We start from the raw sequence: 8399 nt of genomic DNA, 5'->3' as shown, positions 1-8399 counted from the left end.
TAATCTAGTCATGGTAACTGCAGTACAAACAAACATTGCAGGCAGCATAACTTTATAAAAGCCTTTATTATGAATATGCTAAATTGTTTAAACAACAATATAAGAAGCTACATAAATAGCAAAGTTAATAAGGGATTTTAATTACTTAGCATCCAACATTGAAGTAAACAAAAATTTTCTTTGGCAAATGCCAAATGCTATCAAAACAGCTGGATAAAATAAATGGATATGAAACAACTAAAGAATGGCTTTTCTCTTGGTCATGTACTTTAAGAATTATCACTAATACCTTCTCTAAAAGACACTGCTTATACATAATATTGAGTAGATATTGTCTCTTACAGCAAAAATTAGTTTTCTTAACAAGGGAATAACTAAATAGTGGCAGCAGATATATAGACATATATGTATGTGATATTTATATAAAACAAAATATTTAATTACGTAGGATAAGGGGACATTGCTTATTTTTATGATGCTTTGCATATTAAACTTATGCAGACATACAAATTAATTACTATTATATTTTCCTAATAAATTCATTGGTGTACATGTTTTTTAAAGTTTCTAAAAGATATCATTCCACTTGCTAGTTTGTCATTTTATTTCATGTAAGAGATATACATTAAATAGAGATAATTTAAAATGTGGCAAAAATTTATTTAGTTTATTTTTATTATATTTCTGTTGTCATAGTAATCTAAAGTCACTGAGGGAATAGACATTCTGAATATCTACAGTTAGTAGAAATTAGAGAACAAGTTTGCTTTTACTTGTGATGTGTATTGATAATATTTTTAATTATAGACTAAAAAGCAAATATATGAACTCTTATCTTCATTTTAGATTCACTCAAATATATTAATGTAGTCAGAGGTTTTATCCTAAAAGTAATGTAAGTTACGGGCTTTTGGTAGCAAAGGGCAGCTGTTCCTTTAGCTTTGAGAAATAGTATAAGACCAGAATTAGAACATTTACTACCAAAGTATTGAACCAATTATTTTTATATCAATATGCTAAGTGTGTTCATGAGCATGCCCAAATACACATTTACTCAAAAACTGGAAAAAAATGGAAGCAAACATGGAAAGTTTGGGAAAATTTTGAAAACAGTGATAAGTAGTAACTGACAGCATCTGTGACAATTTTGAAACCTAGATCCTCTGGCTAGCAAGTCGTAATGCAAGCAGACTGTTTACATGAAAACTATGACACTTTAAATAGCACAGTGGACTGAGAATCATATTCCTTAAAATTCACTGGTAGTGGGTGAGTTTTTAAAAATAATGCTTACATTCTAGAAAGGTAAGATAACAAATATAATATAGCAAATATAACACAGAAATCTATATTGCTATAAAACACAAGTAGTGAGAAGGACAAAATATATATAGTCTGAAAAGATTATGGAATGTCTTCAAACTAATCAAAAAAGCAAGCAAAGGAATCACATAAATGAAAAATTTGCACTGCCGAGGTCAGCTGCTGAGTCCTGCGGAATTTTTGTCCCTGATGTGTGGAAGAGTAGTGCTCAAAAGAGCAGCCTAGTCAGAGTATTTGAAAAGCATTGGTTGCCAATTTCCTGCCTTCTGCTGCTCAGCTAGGTAACTAATCTTTCACACTTAGAGGAATATTGAAAGTTTATTTTTTAGAGAAAAATAAATTGAAGAGATTATGTATGGGAATAGTAGGGATAGCTGAGATGAAGGGAACCATACTGATGATAGAAGGTGAAGGAGAAAGTTGAAAGAAGTACAGTGCATTCAAAATTCATAGTGAAAAGGATTTCCAATTCTATACCTATCTAAGCTATCCAAAAAATAAAGGTCATGTAGATATATTTCTGACATATTCAAAATATGCCCTATTTTTTGAAAAAGAATGAGAGAATATATACAATTAAATGAACAAGTACAAAGTAGGTCACAGTTAGAAAAAGTGTTGGTACTAGTAAGAATGTAAATTAAAACCAAATTAATCAGCATACACCACCAGTAAATCATTATTTGGAAGGTAAAAATGATTCTAAAGAAATTTAGTCTGAGAAGGTGAAAGTTAAAAGATGCATATCTCAGACAAAGGTCAATGTAGTCCTAAAAAGGGGAAAGTAAGAGAGATAGAGAGAAAAAAAAGCGACTTCAACATTAAAAATGAAATGTAGTGCAAGTCTGATAGATTGGAATAGACTAGCTGAGTTCCCAAAGAAGCAAGGTAGGTTTTATAGACTTGATAGGTCTATAAAGTGGACTAGAGTCGAGCTTAGCATAATCTCTGTTCTATTTTTTAAGATGGTTCCTTCAGGAGAAATCATTATTGTATGAAGGTGTAGTTTGTTTCAATGACTATTCTAGCTAGTTTTCCCCTAGCTGAGATGCATGCCATAGGCTTACAGATTAAAGGAGACCAGATTTAGTTTGGCTCATGGTTCAGGGCATTCGCTCCACATTGGCTGGCTCCAGTGTGGAAATACAATGGAGGGAGTGTGTGGCAGAACAAAGCTACTCAGTCCATGGTGACTGAGATGCAGTACAGGGGAACAGTCCTAGAGAGGAACTGACTGGAGACAATACACGGTTCATAGGGTTGTGCCACCACCACCCACTGAGACATACCTGGGAACATGCCTTGCTGCCTATTAGGTGTTTTATAACCCAATGAAGTCGATAAATCAGGATTAGTGGTCACAATCTAAGCTTTGCCAACTTCACACCCAAACATCCCAAATTAATTATACTTATTCAGCCAATTACAAGATAGCAAGCTTTTCAAATTAAAATATCTTTATTGAACTAAAATTTTTATACTACACTGTCTACAAACTTGAAGTGTATGATTCAGTAGACAAAACAGCATGTTTATAATTCTTATTTACATAATACAACTAATTCTTGTGCTACCAGAAACACAATACTGTAATCAGTTACTCAAAGTCTTAGCAGTTTCAACATTTTCAAAAGCCGACATCTCTTTTGAGTCTCAAAGAAAACACTGGGTGAGGGAGCTCTATAGAGACTTTTAAAAATTACATAATTCTGAGTTATAATGACATGGAGTGAACACTACCATTCTAAACAGGAAGAGTAGGGAGATAACACAGAACTGGACCAAAACAAATCCAAAACCAAGAAGGCAAATATTAATTGCTAATACCTCCAGGCCTAGCACCTGGAGCACATGGTGTGATGAGACTTCCATATAGCCTGGGTGGCCCATTGTTGTGGACTTGAGGGCTGCAATCCACATGGTCTCTCTTGTGCTGGCTTGCTCTCAGCTTCTTTGGTAGATGTCTCACATTCTGAACTCTCAAAGAAATCATTTGTCCCTAATTTCACAGCTTTATTGACCTCCCTCTCGCAGCTTCAAATTCAGTTTCACTGTCCCCCACCATTTCCTTTGATATCTCAATGGAAGCCTTCTTGACTCGACATCACTTGCATTTTGCATGTCAGTAAAACCAGCATTACATTGATATCACTGAAATCTGCAGTCATTGGAAGTAGTAGCCAGATCTTTCTGTACTATGTCTGAGCTGAATTCTGATTTCTGATTGTCTGAGTTTGGTATGGTGGATTCCATGGAAGGGCTTCTCTAGCGAGAGTCTCAGGGATTCTAATTTCAAATAAAAGTTTGACAGGTTTGTACCCTTGTGTCTACAATGAGTCATATCACTTCTTTCCTGAAGTGACTTCAAGGCAGTCTTCCTCTGGTCCTTATAAAATATACTTGGATTCATTTTATTTACTTTTTTATTATTTTTATTTATTTATTTGTGGAACCAGGGATTGAACTCAGGCCCTTGTGCTTGCTAGGCAAGTGCTTATTCTACTGAGCTATCTCCCCGGCCCCATGGATTCATTTTAATGGCACTGATTTCTTTAGAAGCCGCACCCCCATTGACCTCAAATTTATATGTAATTCCTTCTGGAACAATATTTGTTTGTTTATTCAATGTTTTAGCTCTACAAAGTTTGTTGCTTCATATTATCTCTAAAATTTTAGCTGAAAGTAGCCCACAATATCAGTGCCAGTATTGCCTTTTGGACTGTCCTGAAATTTTCTATGTCATATAAATTAGTCCTCCTTTATCTTAGTCCCATAAGCCAGTTTCAGGTACAGGAACAGCAAGGCCTCAACTTATCAGGTACAAATTTCTGTATTAGTTTTCTCGCCATTGAGACATGATACCTGTGCCTATGTCTCAAAGAAAAAGGCTTAAGTTGGCCCATGCATGGTTCAGGCACTGATTTGGTAGTATTTCACAGTAGAAATATCATGAAAGGAAGCAATGGTGAAACAAAAGTGCCCAGTTCATGGTGGCCAAGAGGCAGAGTAAGGGGACTGTGCTAAGACTAATGGGCTAGGAACCATGCATTGGGCCCCAAAGTCATGATTTAAGACCCACTCTACAGCACCCAAAAATGCACTTTACTAATCTAATAGGGATTTCCCAAACCAATAAACTTCAAAAAACACAACTGAAAGTAATGGCATTGCTGTTGTACTGGGTAGTCTTAGTCTTTTGTGGTGCTAGTGGAATCCATACTAATCTTAAATTTAGGGCAATGGAATTTGGATAGAGTTCTGTCCTTATAAATCTCTTATCCTGTTCCCCAAATTTTATACTAACACCTCTATAGGCAGAGTTGGGAAGACATTGACCCAATTTTCTTCCAAAACAAAAGTCTAACTTTGTTCTACTTCTAGTTTCCTATTTGTCATCTGTAGTCCAAAAACAAAACAAAACAAAACAAAACAAAACAAAACAAAACAAAACAAACCTTGCTGCTTTTTCTTTCTTCCTCATCTTTTGTAAAAAAACAAAAACAAAAAACAAAAAACTGTATTAAGTCCTGGCTGCCTCATAAGAAAACCCAAGTCATGCTAATAATGAAAAAGCAAGGTGAAGGGTCCAGCAGTTTATATGTCTTCAGTGATTATGGAATCAGGGATGACCACAAATAAAAGCTGAAGCAATCTCCAGGTTGACAGTAAAGAATGTTAAGAGGACAGAATTTATAGCAAATTAATGACAGATCTTGTCTATCTTGTGAGAAATTTCTAGAAATGTTTTGATGACTATAAAAACAGTCACAATTGATGGTTTTGAACACACTGTGATATATATATATATATATATATATATATATATATATATATAGAGAGAGAGAGAGAGAGAGTATAAAGAGATTTTTTTCTAAGTGGAAAATAAAACAACACAAAAATATTGCAAAGGACTCCTCTAGGCTACTATGATTATTAGGTAGATACAGGTGTTTCATTGTTCCTCTACTTACTTTCTTGTGTGTGTGTGTGTGTGTGTGTGTGTGTGTGTGTGTGTGTGTTATGATGTGATTACTAGGAATGAGCCCAGGACCTTTACACTGACCTGTGTTCCCTGTCCTTCTGTATTAACACAGGGACAAGTCAATAAGCTGGGCTGGTTAGATTTTGATTTGTTATCTTCCTCCTTAACCTCCCACAGTGCTGTGATTACAGAAGTTCTGAGAGGAATTATAAAAGGAAAATCCTCAGAAGACAAATTAGGTCTTTGTCTCAGGTTACTTTTCTCTCCTTGCTGGGACAAATACCTGACAGACAAAATAAAGGAAAGGTTTATTTAGCTTGTAGGCAGTGGAGGTTTCAGTCCATACACAGCTGGCTCCAAGGCAGAGTGGCACATGGCACAGGGCAGCCCTTCATGACAGAAACAAAGAGCAGGAGAGCCACAGGAGTGGCCGCAGCTCAGGCAGCTAGCTAGCCTCTCTCTCCTCCTCACACTGCAATACAGAGTCCCTACTCCAGGGCACTCACACTAATAATCACAGCATTAGATTCTGAATAAATCATAAACTCCAGAAGCCACCCAATGACAACAGGAGGCTTTGGGGGAACACCTAGACATAAACCATAACAGTCTTCATTGTGAAATTATGTGTCACTTAGTTATTCTAAAAATGCTAAAAGCAGTAATAACCATAGAATGATGCTATATAGAATTGTGCCTGACTGCCTCAGCCTCCCATATTATATACCCTGAAGAGAAGACTCAAAATTCTCTAGAGCTAGAAAATATTTATTCAGCAACTTAATTACCATTTCTATATTAATGTCTTCTTTCTGAAGACATTGCTAATAAGTTATTGCTAATAAATTCTAGAGGAGAGAGATGTGGAGTACTAGAAATAAAACTATAAAAGAATATCAGATCAGCCTATTTACCTGAAGGTTTTGGAAATTGTCTGGGGAAGGCCCCACATGGTGTTTCCATTTAGTTCTCCATCTTTGATTATGCAAGTGCTTAAAGTACTGTAAGTACAGAATTAATTATCAGTCTTTGTTAACTCAAATGTGTTCTGCAAATTACGACTGCCTACTTAAATTAAACTTCCTCTCTGGACCTGAAAAGAAAAGTAAAAGACTGAATGATGACCCTGAATATTCTCCTTAACTAGAGGTCCTCAAACATTAAAACACATAAGAATCAATTGAGAATCCTATTTAAAATGCAAACTGCAGAAGTGTAGAGACCAGTCTCAAGAGATTTTAACTGAATAATTTGACTTTGTATTGAAGAATGTGTGTGTGTGTGTGTGTGTGTGTGTGTGTGTGTGTTTCTGACTAGAAGGCACTAAACTTTTCAATTGAATTGACAATATTTTGAAAAAAAACCCAAAATATCTCTAGAACTCTTTTATGTGTTTATACTGTCCTGGACACCTGAATTCTAGCAAATTCTTGTTCTTCAGAGAACAAGAGGAATATTATTAATAACTTCTGGCAGATAATCTACTTTGAATTTTAACTAAAACTGTATTATTGAGTTTTGCTAAAATAAGCACCCAAAGTAGCAGCAATAAATGAACCATGAAATTAATGACTCCTTGGCCAATTCTGTCTGTGTAACAATTACATATCACTGTCATGCTGTTGAATATGTACTTTAATAATAAGTGCAGGATTTCATAGAAAAATATGCATTGTTTAATACTTTAGCCATAGTACTCCACTTATTAGAAAATATTTACAGTAAAATTAGAGAAATCCTAAGCTACTAGGCCATCCATGTGGCTTGAACAATCTTGATAACCCTGATGTGGGAGATTCAGGCAGAACCAGCTGGTTGGGCAAGTTGGCCGCACCTGTCAGCCACAGTGACCCAGGAGATGTGAGCAGAGGAGATTTGTACTCTTACATCTGGCTTCAAAGAGAAAGTGTAGTCTTCAATCCTTCTGGGATAAAATAAAAATAAATAAATAAATAAATAAATAAATAAATATATATCTGGATCTGATATCAGCCTTCATACTGGAGATATAAAAGAAAGTGGCCATCATCCTCACGGCCTCTGTGTGCTCTCTTTCACATTGGTATGCTTTCACTCTGCAAAGCATACTGCTTTTCCAACCTTAGTTTTGGTACCAGGTATTGAATTTAGGACCTTGCACTTAGCAGGCAGTTGCTTATGCCACTCAGCTATATCCTCAGCCCATTCCTACCTCTAATAACTGAAAGTCTTCCGTATCATATGGACATGTCTTGTCCAATTTTTGTTCAGGACATCAAGACTGTGGAACAAATCTCTAGAAAGAATTCACACCAGGCTAGATCTTACTATCTACCCCAATAATTGCACACAAAGTAACACAAAAATTTTAACAGTTGTTACACAAAGTGACTGACAATTATAAAGATATGATTATACTTACTGTAAATATATTTATTTATTTGTGTTGTGTTTTAGGGAATGTTCTACAGGGTGATCAGGGTCTTTTTTAAGTTTAATATTTTCTTTCTTTCCTTTCTTTTCTTTCTTTCTGTCTTTCTTTCTTTCTTTCTTTCTTTCTTTCTTTCTTTCTTTCTTCTTTGTTTTTGGTGGTACTAAGGCTTGAACTCAGGACCTTGGTCTTACCATGGAAGCAGTTATTCCACTGAGTTATCTTCCCAGCCCCCTGTAAATTATTTCTGTAGAAAATTAAACTGGAATCAAAAGAAACTAAGGAAAGTGAATATACAAAGAGCATAGCATTTCTTTAATAAAATAAAAACCAGAAAGGTACCAAAACAACAAAAAACAACACTCCACTTAAATGAGGGTTGCCTAATTAATAACTCCATAACAAATTTTATTCTCATCTCAGATTTTCTCCTATCCATGATCAAATAGTTCATAGACAGCCTATAGCATAGTTCCAATTGTGGGGAAATTTCCCATAATTTTCTTTCCAGAAAGCCAGGTTCCTAATAATTTATTACATCCTGAATAGATAATATTATTTGATCTGTTGCATTAAATAAAATACTTGACTTAAATTAGTGAATTATGTTTCTTTTTACATGTAAGGAGAGCTGCAAAAACTACATTTATGGCACATATTAAAAATAGTAGTATTGCTTTTTTT

The sequence above is a fragment of the Octodon degus genome, unplaced genomic scaffold, assembly GCF_000260255.1.
Source record: "Octodon degus isolate 3935 unplaced genomic scaffold, OctDeg1.0 scaffold00006, whole genome shotgun sequence".
NCBI lineage: Eukaryota > Metazoa > Chordata > Mammalia > Rodentia > Octodontidae > Octodon > Octodon degus.
Note: the sequence above shows the minus strand (reverse complement) of the source record.